This window comes from Ambystoma mexicanum, chromosome 7p (assembly GCF_040938575.1).
Source record: "Ambystoma mexicanum isolate Mex_15411 chromosome 7p, UKY_AmexF1_1, whole genome shotgun sequence".
Classification (NCBI taxonomy): Eukaryota; Metazoa; Chordata; class Amphibia; order Caudata; family Ambystomatidae; genus Ambystoma; species Ambystoma mexicanum.
In genome coordinates this window covers 62,044,382-62,058,452 of record NC_090939.1, presented here as the reverse complement: position 1 = coordinate 62,058,452, position 14,071 = coordinate 62,044,382, and the positions used below count along the sequence as shown (strand labels likewise).

Sequence of the window (14,071 nt, the reverse complement as noted above, 5' to 3'; positions counted from 1 at the left end):
GAGGATGCCAGGCAGGCAGTTCAGGAATGTGCGACTGGCGGGGGAGGGACCTGGACCCAGGATCAGAGGGTGGCCAGATCACCAGTGCAGATTCCGAATCTGCCAGGAGGTCAGCAGGGGAGAGGAGGAGAAAAGGCAGACACAAAGAGAAAGGTTTTGAGGTGCTTCCGGAACCGGAGATGGTTCTCCTCAAGTTTCAGGGAGGCAGGGAGGCTGTTCGAGAGGGAAGACCCAGCTGAAGAAAAAGATCTACCACCAAAAGCTCGAGAAGGAAAAGCTTGAGAAGGAAGATATTTAGGAAGAGAGAGTTGAAGGTAGTTTGGGCCCAGGCCCCAGAAGGCATTGTGGACAATGCAGAGGGTTTTGAGCTTGATCCTCGCAGCCACTGTGAGTCAGTGCAAAGATTTCAGTCCTGGAGAGATACGGACAAGTCTCACAGTCCTGTTCTGGATGAGTTCCAGAGGGCAGAGAGTAGAGGATGGTAGATTTAGGAAGAGGCTGTTGCAGTAGTCCAGCCTAGAGAGAACCAGATCTCTGGAGAGAGTGAGCTTCTGGGGGAAGAAGAGGAAAGGTAGAATACCTCTGAGGAGATGCAGCTAGTAGTTTGACGTCTTAGAGACGTCAGAGATGTGAGGAGAGAAGGAGAGTGTGGAGTCAAAGATGACCCCAAGGTTTTTAGCCTCACAGGTTGGAGCAGGAGGAGGGCCAAGAGAGGCCGGCCAGAGAGTAACAGGAAAGAAGGGAGCGGGCGAGCCGATGCAGAGAATCTCGGTCTTTCTGGCATTAAGGCAGAGGTCATTGGCAGCACACCACTTCTGGATAGCAGCCAGACAGTCAGAGATGAGAGACGGAGAAGAGGTGGCCGAGGGCAGCCTGAAAATGAGCTGAGTGTCATCCGCATAGCACCGTTAGTTAGGGCAGAGAGCGGCTATGCAGTGGGCGAGAAGTGCCAGGTATTGGTTGAACAGCCAGGGAGAGAGGTGAGACCCCTGGGGGACACCACAGGTAGAGTAAAAGATGGCGGAGAAGAAGGGCCCAAGTTGGACCTGAGAGGGTCGGTGAGAGGAAAGAAGTCAGCCACGCCAGGGACTAACCGGTGATACCAAGGTTATCACAGAAACATTTGAGCACGATGGCATGGTTGACAGTGTCAAAGGCAGAAGAGAGATCAAGCAAGATGAGGACACAGGGGGTGTTGGAATCAAGGATGGAGAGCAGGTCTTCACAGATGTTCAGGAGAGCAATTCCTGTGTGTAAAATATGAGAGCCAGCCCCAACTTGAAGGGTGGCAACAACAGGTTATGCATATGGTCAAAGTTGGTAGCATACAACATGAGTGCCAACCCCATCTTGAAGGCTGGCAGCAATAAGTAATGCATATGGTCAAAATTGGAGGCATAAAACATGAGTGCCAACCCCATCTTAAAGGGTGGCAACAACAGGTAATGCATATGGTCAAAATTGGTGGCATAAAACATGAGCGCCAACCCCATCTTAAAGGGTGGCGACAACAGGTAATGCACAAGAATAGGTAGAGAAATATGCGTGTCGGCCCCTAGTTACAAATGGCAATAGCATATAATACATTTTCGTCAGAAAAGGTGGTATATACATGGGGGCTGCCGACCCCACAGGAGACAAAGGGGGAGCATATATTACACAGGTGACCATGGGGGCTGGGGGGGAGGCACTTATGACACGGACGACCAAGAGGGCTGGGGGGAGGCATACATGACACGGGCGACCAAGGGTGCTGGGGGGAGGCATACATGACACGGCGGACCAAGGGGGCTGGGCGGTATACATGACACGGGCGACCAAAGGGGCTAGGGGGAGGCAGACATGACACGGGCGACCAAGGTTCTGGGGCGGGGTGCATGCATGACACGGGCGACCAAGGGGGCTGGGGGGGAGGCATCCATGACACGGGCGACCAAGGGGGCTGGGGGAGGCATACATGACACGGGCGACCAAAGGGGCCGGGGGGGCATACATGACACGGGCGACCAAGGGGACTGGGGGGGAGGCATACATCACACGGGCAACCAGGGGGGCAGCGACGGAGAGGTGTACCACGGTGGACAGGGGTAGACAGGGCCTAAGGAGAGAGGGCCGGCCAAGCCTGCCGGCTTTCCCATAGGCCATGATAGCATAGCCCCAGCCAATCAGGCAAAGCACAACAAACACAAAGGCCCGGGCACTCCAGTGCACGCGCGTGCTTCCATCTTGGAATGGCCAAATGTAACATCAATGGGCATTGTGGTGAAGCAGTATGGCCTATAAAAGTTACAAAGAGTCAAAAGAGGAAATCTTTCCATGAAAGCAATGGAGTCTGCAGCTTCAACAATTAAAGTACATATTGCATCATTTTTTTTCTGTGTTGTCCCCAAAATTGCCCAGCATGGCCATCTCCCGCATTCTAGTGACGTAGTCAACTACTGACTCAGCACTTCCTGTTTTCTGTTGTAAAACCATTTCCTGTGTAACACAGTATTTTCCTTGTTGGAAAACCTCTTGACTATTCTCCCGATGGCCTCTTTATAGACTCATCGCTATCATCCACAACTTCAGGCTTCAAACCTGCGAAATTTATTTTACCTTCCACCCTGTGCCGTTGAGCAGCATGGCCCCCTTCCTGCCCGGGGCATAGTGCGCACCCATTAATGCATCCAAGTATATGGCAAACAGGAGCTCCCACTGAGGCCACAGAATCACAGGCCTATATGGGAACTGCAGGAACGCAGGGGGTGGCGTTGCTCCTTCCATTGTGAATGCGGTGAGTATGCTCCTTGGTCCTCGTCGCCAAATATGTCGTGATATTACACATGACTTTACACAAGAGTGAAGGTAACCTCTTTATTCACCTTTTACACAGGACACTTTCTTCACTGCCCCTATTTTTCATTATAGCCTCTGTTATGTTGGCACAATGATCGCAGGTGCTGGGGCCTGCTGTGGCCTGCTTTGGCGGCGTGCTCTTTCGCGCCAAGCTCCGAGTGAAGTCTCGCGAGACTACGGCCCGGGACCGCACCCCGCGAGACCCTGTACCCTCAGTGTACTAATGAGCACTCCAAACACAGCTGAAAGTAAACAATTGATCCAAGCTCGGGTTTGGAGCGAGCTGAGTGCTTCTTGCAACTGCCCATTATTTTCTGACTCACTGCTCCTGCCGAAAAAAACGAACTCGCCTCCACCTACTTTAAAAGCACTTACCAGGCTCCCTTATATGCTCACGGTCACTCCGTCTCCGGGAACAAGGACGAAAGGAAAATGAGAAGGGAAACAGGCAGTTCCCGTGTCTCCTTTTTCCCCTGGCGGCCATTTTCTTTTGTATTTTTTTTAAAAAATGTGTAATCCTTAAATGGCTAAAGCGCATGCCCACAAGTTAAAAAAAGTAAGTAGTCCCCCTAGGGTAGCATTAACACATGGTTCCCCAATTGCACTGTGGACTGGTGACCCTTGGAAAGCCTCTTGCGCATAGCATGGGCCCTGGGTCGGCTCTGCGTGCCCTTGGAACCGTGTATTACTGCTTAGTTAGCGCCCTGGACGTTATCCTGGAATGCTAATGGCAATGTGTCCTGTGGTGGGCCGTATCCGGATGTTTATGGCAACTACCCTTGTTAATGGTACTTTTGAGATGACTAACTCAGGCAATGGGCCGTTACTGCCTGTTATAGCCCTCCACTTAGGGCATTATTGCCAAAAGAATAAATTAAAGGTCTTTTTGGATTGCCAGTGTTTATGGAGTCTTAGAACTGCTACTTGAGCCAACAGGGAAATATGCCATCAGTTGAAATGCCGATTATGGCACGGGGGAGGCCTGGTCAGAAAATACAATATTGTTATCAAGTTTCAAAAAGGCACAATTTATTGCTGAACAAAATACATGAAATGGTAAAGAGTTCTACTCTATAGAGACTGTACCCATTACAGATATGAGTATAGCAAGCAAGAAGTGCATGTCTCTGGGCGCCACAATCTTCATCTGTGTGCATTTCATGAAGAGTGCATTCTCTGTATTTGCAAAAGGAATATGTTCGTTTTCAGACTCTGCCTCAGTACGTTGCATTATCTCTTAGTTCTTGTCACTGCTGTAAGTCCATCACAACTCAGGCTGTTCGTTGTACTATGTGACACTTAAAGGCGACTTTCTATGCAGCTCTTTATGAAACGCCACATAAATAGATACATGTGGTAAATTTGATGAATTCATAAAAAAAAACAATATATTGATGTAAAGAAAACAGCAGAAGTGTTGCTTCTTTAAGGAGAGGGGTTTGGAGGAAAGGTGTGCATTGGTGCACTTTGTTGTTTCACCTGGTGTGTTCCTCCACAGCGTTCCCCCAATGCGCAGCCTCTATGCACGTCTTCCTCCACGGCGTTACCCCAATGCGCGGCCTCTATGCGTGTCTTCCTCCACGGCGTTCCCCTATGTGTGGCGCGGCTATATGTGCGTCTTCCTCCAAGACGTTCCTCCATGCGCGGTGCGCCTCTATGCGTGTCTTCCTCCACGGCTTTCCCAATGTGTGGCGCGCCTCTATGCGCGTCTTCCTCCACGACATTCCCCCATGCGCGGTGCTCCTATATGCATCTTCCTTCACGGCGTTCCCCAAGCGCGGTGCGCCTCTATGCGTGTCTTCCTCCACGGCGTTCCCCATGTGTGGCGCGCCTCTATGCGCGTCTTCCTCCACGACATTCCCCCATGCGCGGTGCTACTATATGCATCTTCCTTCACGGCGTTCCCCATGCGCGGTGCGCTTCTATGCGTGTCTTCCTCCACGGCGTTCCCCATGCGCGGCGCGCCTCTATGTGTGTCTTCCTCCACGGCGTCCCGCCACACGCACCTCTGCCTCCATTTCAGGAGGGTAAAAGCCACAGGCCATTAAGATCCTCGCCATCCGCCCGGACTCTCCTCCCTGGGGCCTGTTCTTCTGCCTCACTTATCTGAGAAGGAAAGGCTAACCTTGAAGAACCCCTCTTTACTTATTCATGGGCAGCGCCCCGGCTCCTCCCCCGTGGCCGTGAATCAGCCTGGAGTGAACTGCAGATGGTTCCCCTGGGTCTGGCTAAGTAGTGCCTGGAACCTCTTCTCGCAGTCACTCACAGGCATGCAGATCAGATAGGGGGTTCCTGCGCATGCGCCTTGCGTGGATGTTTCTTGTTTTTTTTCTGTCAATTGCAATACAGATATAGAGAGAATATCCGAGCACGACTATGCTTGGCCATGTTTGCCTGGGTATGTTTTGCAATGCTCCCTACAGCCCAGTCTAATTCTGGAATGCCAACTGTACCCAGGTCATATAAAAGGGCAATACAAGTGAACTGTTTACCACATCATGGCGGAAAGTGCCATGGCAGGGTTACACACGTGGAAACCCCTGTGCCACGGAGATGATTAAATCTTTATGTGGTAGGCCTAGAATCAGACCGGCCTTGGCCACGTTTTGTCTCCTTAAACCGTATGTGAGGGTAAAGCAGCTCATGCTGGTAATTGTTTATTTCTATAGCGCCTATACACAGGAAAGTCTTTCAAAGCTCTCATGCACTCTGTCTAAATGCAGATGTATGCACCACTATGTCTGTATGCACTACTTATGCCTGTAACCACCTGTAACCATCACTTCATGTAAACTAACGTACCACCTACGCTCGTAATCATTTGTAACCACTACGGTCATGTAAACCAGCGCCTAGATGCCTCTGGGTTCGCTGTGCTTTATAAATATATTAAAAAATAAATAAATAGCATTAGAATTGTGCCAGCCATTGTGAGCCACGTCATTTCATCACAATATGTTGTACACAAGCCTTGCTGCACTAAGACGGCAGCCTGATAAACATGCTGGCAAGATAGCTCAGCATGTTAAGCGCTTGCCCTCCATATCTGTGGTCACCCTGCAGGAAATCGGTTCAGATCTTGCAGGGCTGACTCAGCCTTTCATCCTTCCGAGCTTGATAAATTAAGTACTGGTAATTAGGTAATAATGCCACATTTAGCAGACTCATAAGGGATTGCATGGACCATGGATGAGGACGCTCTTTATGAAAAGGTGATAACAGCGTTATAAATAATACAGAAAGATTGCAACCTTACCACATCTGGCAGGAGGACAAACTATGGCCCTGAGACTGGAGAAGGGACACCGATGGATTACACAAGGCGAATGGGGCCAAACCCCAATGTTTACTTGTTTTCAATACAAGATACACGCTGTCTAACTAGACTGCCAGAATGCTTAAAAGTGTCTGTGTAGCCCTGAGCAGAGGAGAGTGCTCAGGTTCCGGGGATGCCCATTATGATTCAGGGGGACTCAACACACAGCCCTCAAAATGCACAACAGGTCAGCAATGCCAATGTCCGCCATGGAGATCGTGTGTGCCAGAGAACTGAGGAGTCCTGCAACTAAAGGGTATGAGTTCCCATTGGCACCCCAGAAACAGGTCTAGGAAGAGTGGCTTTCTCCAGGGGGTCTCCCCACAACGATAATGGGAGGTTCCCCTGGGATTTGTGTGGCCAGAAACCCTCTCTGGAGGGAGGTGCTTAGTGCCCACCTTGTTGTTAAAGAGGGCGTACACCAGGCTTAAGAATGTATATTTGCTAGTCAAAATCGCGTAGCCCCATTGAGCATAAATGCCCACCTACACCTTGTATCAGCTTTGTAGGAGAATTCTAGCTGGCAGCTGGTGTGTGCAGGGCTGGAGTAGATGGTGTACCAGTGCTCTGCCAGGCAGCTCACTCACTATTGCACACCGAGGACCAGTGGGGACCACAAGCAGGCCAGCTGAGGAGGATTGAAGCCCTATTACAGAATGGTGATACCTGAGACCTCTGCCCTTGGTCCAGAGAATGGGAGATCTCTGTAGCACCAGGAAGATCCCTCTGGAAAGACCACTCTCGGATGAGACCGTCTCTCACATGAGTGAGCGCTTAGGTGTCCACAGGGGCGTTGCTAGGGGGGGGTAAGGGGGCTACAGCCCCTGATCTTTTGGTTGTAGCCCAGGATAGAATCTCAGGAGCTACAGCCAAAAGACTAGCTAGCCCCCAGTCCCAACAGTAATGACATCAGCTTAGCCCCGGGTCTTTTCCAGACCTAGCAACTCCCCTGGGTGTCCAACATCTGCAGTAGAGGCAACTTTTGCCAGATGTCGCCATCCCTTGCTTTTGCATTCTATTTCCTGGTTTATTGAGTATATTCCCATTCTTTTTATAGCGCCTAGAGACTGCCCCTAGGTGGTAGCAGTGCACAGTATACATCAAAATAACATAATTTAACATTACATGTATATGTTATACGTTAGTGGTCACATTTTGCCAGAATGCACTTATGTTAAGTCTTAAAGTTAACACGGACAGTGGGTCCTGTGCCTGGTGGGTGGGACCCAAATATGTAAATCTTTAACTGTCATTAAAATGTGCCTGTTTATTCCTTCACCCCCAACACTTCCGGTGGAAAAGATTTATTTTATTTTAATTTAAAAAACCTATATAGCACTGCCTAGCCCAAGGTTAATGGAGCACTTTACAATAAAACATATATAGTAGCAAACCTTCAAATAAACAAATATAGTTACAATCATCAAACCATATAAAAGAGAAAGAAAAACCAAAATGAAAAGGCAAAAAAATACAAGGAAGGACACCCCGACTATGAACAATGTATTCCGAATATATCAGAAAAAAGGGTAGATAAGCATTAGAGTTGCAGGGAAGCCAGAGAGAAGCAGGGAGTTTTAAACTCTTTCTGTAAAGAGTGGGAAGTCATTAAATTTCCGAAGGCAAGTGTAAGGTGTTGTAATGTATGAGGAGCACCTGTGGGAATGTATGATTGAACAGCAGCCTGTAGGTAAACATGAGAAATGAGCCAACACCTTACCGCGCAACAACTCTTGTTCGGAATTCCAGGGGGTTAAGGGGGTATAGAGAAAAACCCAAACAACACTGTGGCTTCCTGCTTGCAAACAAGTGGCTCCACTGGGAGCGAGATAAAGGGGCAGCTCCCCGAACCCCTACTACCTGTAAAGGAAACGCAATGTCCTTGGCAATGGACAGGTTAAAGATTCATGCTCTCTAATGCTGAAGTGATGCCAATGCCCACGAATGAATTTATCACCCTTGAAACAGGGTGTCGTTTTATGATGTAAATATTAAATACATAAATACTGTAAACCTATATAAATAACCATCTGAACAATGGCCGGGTGATAGTCCATACCACGACACAGCATAAACTACCCACTGTTGGAATCAAGGACCAATGAAACGCTGAATCAATGAAAACTTTCTCTGAATATAAATATTAAATAATTAATATATAAGAGATCCTATTCACAGTGCGGCTGAACAATGGGCGAATAGATAGAATGCATTGCCTTCTTAGTAAATGCATAGTTGGACATCATTATTTGGCATAGTACCCCTGTTGAAACATAAAAGGTACCAGATCATTGAATAAGACCTCTCCTTTCATCCAAGGTTGCCACTGTGATATGATATGGCATTTGTAACGCGCCTATACACAAGTGTTTCAAGGCGCGACGAGTCAAGGGAGGAGGAACAACGATCTTACTAAGCCTAGTGACATTGAGATTGCGCAGGTGCAGGGTAGGGGAGAGGGTAAAGGTGCCAGTGGAAAGGGGAGGGTGCAGTGCTGTACATGGGATCAAAACAATAACAAGAAGTGTGGCCAGCAGATGACAGGTACAAGGGTAAGAGCAGAAAGCAGGTGCCCAAAAGTGCAGGTAGGGGAACTGTAGGGTTACAGATACAGACCCAAGTGCAAGGGTTGCCGGAAGGCAATGTGGGTGTGCAACTGGGCGGGCAGGATCCTGGGCCCGAAATCAGAGGGTAGCCAGGTGACCAGTGCAATATCAGATAGGAAATCAGCAGAGGAGAGGAAGAGAAAAGGCAGAAGCAAAGAGGAAGGTCTTGAGGTGCTTCCGGAACCAGAGGTGGTTCTCCTCAAGTTTCAGAGAGGCAGGGAGGATGTTCCAGAGGGAGGCCCTAGCGGTAGAAAGAGATCTACCACCAACTCGTTACTTGGAGAAGCGACTCATCTGGAGGGAGTTGGCGGTGGAGGAGCAAAGAGCTCGAGTAGGAAGGTATTTATGGATAGAGAGTTGGAGGTACTGAGGACCTAGGCCCCAGAAGGCCTTGTGGACAATGTAGAGGGTCTTCAACTTAATCCTTGCAACCACTGGGAGCCAATGCACAGATTTCAGTGCTGGAGTGATATGATCCCTGGGCTTGGGGCCAAGGACAAGTCTTGCAGTCCTGCTCTGGATGAGTTGCAGAGGGCGGAGAGTAGAAGGAGGCAGATTTAGAAAGAGGCTGTTGCAGTAGTTCACTGTGGTGATTAAGCCACTCCTCTGAAGATATATAACACAATACATCAATTTTATAAAGCCTATGAATGCATATGAAAACCAACGTGCGAAAACACTTTCACTGGCCTATGGTAATGATCAATGACCCACTGGTAGCTGCAGTCCACCACAAACAGCAGCATCATATCACCCATATACATAATAAAGAAGAGGAAAGAAACAGAAAAGACACGTAACCATTACACCCAGGCCCTGCCTGACTTAGGCAGGTAAACAGTACGCTGGGGTACGTGTCCTAGGAAACAACTGCCCCACAGTGCAGTAGTAGGGAGGGGCTGAGAAACACACCTATTTGTAATTGGTTATTTATAACACGCTTAATACCTAGAGGTTTCTAAGCGTGGACCCGGGGATCGAACATGCGTTGCTCCGCGTCGTCTTGTTTCCAAGGCAAGCACGTTGCCCCTGAGCTATCCTCCCGAGACGATGACGGTCTGGGGTGACTAGGCTGAGGAGGTGCTGTCCTTTGCAGCAGAACCTCTGCTGAGATGGTAGCTTGTGCAGACTGACAGAGGAGCCCATTTATTCAGCGGTTACTCCGGTGGCACACGCGAACATAGGGTGCCCCAGATCACAGCATTGCCAACTCTTGCCAACCCTCTGGCTGGAGGGACAGAAAGCGATGGACTTTGTGAGCAAGGCCTGCGCAGTTTCATGTTCCTTTACCAGGTTTCTGTTTTTCTTTTGTTTTAGGGAACTGCGGTCTTGTAGAATGACAGTAGGTGTATGTATTGCTCTCACATAAGAGTGAGGGAGAAACTCTGTAGGCAGCCTTACCCAGGCCAGTAGAACACGTACATTCGCCACTAGAGCCACTCCTTTCTGGCTGCTAGGTGGAACCTGCTAGATATTGAGGTGATACGCTGCGGCGCTGGTTTAAGAGGACATAAAGAGCGCCACTCAAAGCATCTTCCTGCACATGCGTCAGGCTGTTCCTCGCGATTCCCCCGGTGTAAGGCTGCCTCCGCTTTAAAAGGCGGATTGTGCCTGGGTCCCTGTCTTTTCTTTAGCATGTACCTTACTGTGTAGAACGGGGCACTTGCTGATAGCTTCAGTAACATTAAAACACAAGCCATGCAGCAGACTCAAGGTCTCACAGAGGTGTGCACCAATGCATGCACTTGCACTTTGCTTCTGCATATCGTTATATAGTTCTTAAATAGTAATCTTCATGCCAGCAAGCAGCTTACTAAATACCTCCCAAATGATTTGTCGTTATATTTGCAGAAAAACGGTTCGAAGACCGAGATTGCAGTCGGCCGCTTCCGGTTCTGCCTATATTTATACGTTCAGTGTTGCCATCTTGGATAAAGGCGCTATATAAATAACACATCATTATCATCATCATCATCATCAGAGCAGACAGTGTACACCACTACCTTCAGATCTGTGATCTCAAGCCAAGCCCCATTCTTGCTAAAGACAGCCTTCTCTTTCCTGACACTATTGCTTTACTTCTGACAACGAGGAGCTAACAGCCAGGTCGGTTTCAAATATTGGAAACATATTGGCAACATTAATGCTCTCCAGTACTCGGTGTCAAAACCCCTTCCCTTTCCCATAGGGTTTCCTAATGGAAAGAGACACGAAGGCACAGCCCCTTTCTCAAACCACCCAGGGCCGAAGGGCCAGTCACACGCCCTTTGGGGACGAATCCTGAGTTGAAGGCTGAAACCTCTCTGATTTATAGCACAACACGAAACTGTGTCTAAAGAGATACTGGGCGCTACATTCAGTGCAAAAAGTGGGACTGAGCCGGGGCCCTGCCGGTGCCCGCGTCCTACCGCAACATTGGCGGGATGCATTATCCCGTCGCGACCGTGGCCGCAGCCGCGACGGGAGATGCGCCTGCAATGAAGTCAGGCAAGCTGACAGAAGTGGCAGCCAGCCACAGCGACGCTGTGACTGGCTGCCACTTCCGTCAGTCATAGTAACTGCATCTGGTGACCCCTCGCGCGAGAGGTCACCAGAGGCAGTTACTGTCCCTTTGTTTGCCCAGGTCGCCGAGGTGTCTTTAACCCTCGCCGAACCTGGGGATTCCTCGACATATTTCGAGGTTTATAAAAGATGGCTTGAAAAGTACACATTTCAAGCCATGTTTTATAAAGCTTTGCCCGAACTGTTTAAAAAAGATGGCCTGAAAACTAGGCAAACCGCAGGGTATACAAACAAATATATATAAATGTTATATATTTGTGTGCGTACCTTACTATGGTTTGTGTATGGTACGCACACAAATATATAACATGTATATATATTTGTGTGTATACCCTACGCTTTGCGTACTTTTTAGGCCACGCCCCTCCCACAAGCCACGCCCCCAAATGAGGGCTCCACCTCGATTTCTTACCCCACTTAAAGCCCTGGCTACATTCCCCCCTCACCTCCCTGGAAAAAACCCAGAGAGGCCCATTTTGTGCTTGTTCTCTTATGTTTGCTCGACCACAGCTCCAACCAGCACAGTGCTACTTCTGGGTAATCGCATAATGCCGGGCCTCGGGTCGCCACATTCCTTCCTCCAAGTGCTGCCGTCGTCCCCAATCTGCAATAGGGCAGGTAAATCAGTCGTCAAGTTTTCTCTTTCTCCACTTGACTCTTTCCACTCACCGGCTCTCAGATCAGAACACCCCCAATGAGCCGACCGGCAGATGGCAATGATTAGACTTAAGGCAGGTCTTTCCAACTGGCAGGGCGACAGACACCGGATGGGCGTCGGCCCTTTACTCAGGCGCTGTACTCTTTCTCTCCCGAGTTTCTGTTCTGACGCGGGAGACAACACCGGGCTGGCGTTCTCCTTTTATTCTCTCCTTATGTCTCCTATGCTAGTTTTTCCCTGTGAGGGAAAATTATATATAAAGGGCTGGGCTGGCTAGTCAGGAGGGTTCGACCGGGTGAAAAAAAAAGACGTGTCTACAGCAGAGGCCTTGGACAGGCATCGCCGCATCTGCAGCTCCTGAGGGGGCGCGGGCTTCCCCTCAGATCTCTCTCTCCTGAGCTCGAAGAAAAAAAACCTGGACTCACTCCAGTAGCGGCCCATACCAAGTCCTTATCCCCAGAGGGGGATCAGTTGTCAGAACGTGCGAAAACTCCTCAGAGCCCACAATGTCCCCCCCGCTGGGGGACAGTACCAGTATACTCCATTTCACAACTTTCAGGCATAACCAGTGTCCCTGAACACATCAAAAAGTGTGCATTGTATATTCTCTTCTACCAAGAGAGAAACTAAGGGAGGGACTAAAATCCCACCATTGTTAGATAAACGAACATACATACTACTTGTCCCAGATTCTATGGCACGACAAGGAGGCTCATATTATGCCAAACAATCTTTACTACCGACATAAAATAGCAGCAAGAAAAAAATGTTTGTAAGCTTTTTCCATTATAACAAAAAAAAAAAACACAAAGTTCAAATAACACATTTGAAACTCCCAATCCAAGATGGGGTTAGCCCATAGTCCAACATCCAATCAGGATGAACCCACACCGATATATGTCCTTTTCTCTAATGGCAACTCCTCTTTCTTTGCTGCTGACGCAACAAGATAAGTCCTCGACACGCTCTCGTCCTTCTTTAATGGGAGTTCGTGTTACTTTGTTACAGTGTATTTGTATCTATTGTACAGTGCTATTGTACTTTCCCGCTCGCTTGTTCGAGGGTTCTTTGTATTTGGGTGCCGCTCGGCGTGAGGCTTTAGCCTGCCTCTGTTACGCCTTGAGCCGGCCTCTTGTACGGCCGACCCGCCTCCCGCCCTCCTTCCCCGTCAGTCTTCTCGGCCTCGCTGCGAGGAGTATGCAAATAAATGCTTGAGCGTTTTTCTTTCCTGTCGGGAGCCGCTCGGCGTGAGGCTGTTGTTCGCCTCTGTTACGCCTTGAGCCGGCCCCCTGGTACAGCCTTCCCGCCTCCCGCCCCTCCTTTCCCAACATTCTTTATTCAACCTCGCCTACTCGGCGAGGAGTGCGCCGCCAAGCGCTGCTCGCGCTCAAGGCTTTGTTCGCGCCTGCTCGGCGCGTATACATCAATTTATACTGTGCTTCCTCCCCACTGGTTTTCGAGCGTTTTTCTACAACACGTAGCGTAGTCCCGCTTCTAGTCAGAAGCTCCCCTGGAAGCGTTCGCCTGCTCGGCGTTGCTTCTCTTTGATGTGGATATTTTCATACAGCGTTGCACAAGTGTGTTTGGGTGGCTTTGCCTCCACTTTGATTTGTGCCTGTTTACACAGGTTTTCTCCAACACAGTTGGTAGTTGGCATATGTGTGTGTACACATTAGAGTTCCACGTTAATTAAGTGGAAGTTTTTTCTGTCAGACCTGCTAGGTCCTTCTTTTAGTCACAGTGCACTGGGGGTGTGATTAAGTTGGTTTACATATATATATATTCTTGTTTTTTTCCCTTTTTCAATGATGCAGTGTACAAAGGGATCTGAAGGGGTGCCTTATGGGGATGCGTGTGCCCAGGTCAGAGTTGCTTCGAAGAAAACAGACAAGCCCAGTGAAGATGGGGTTATGAGGGGGTTTGGGGACCCTACAGTAGCTCCTCCTCCTTAGGTCTCTAGAGCAATAAGGGATTCTATGGATTTGGCTTTGGGGAATTTAAATTCTACCCTTGCCTCAGCCTTTGACAGGCTAATAAAAAAAATTTCGGATTTCCACCCGGGCCCTGCGCAGGGACCCTCGATAGCCCCCA

The 14,071-nt window shown here is 49.1% G+C and overlaps 1 long non-coding RNA gene across 1 annotated transcript in view; it reads left to right on the top strand.

Moving 5' to 3' along the window:
• The window catches only part of LOC138526502 (uncharacterized), a 399,203-nt gene that overhangs the window by 114,781 nt on the left and 270,351 nt on the right, over positions 1-14,071 (top strand). The gene's annotated exons all lie outside the window — the stretch shown is intronic.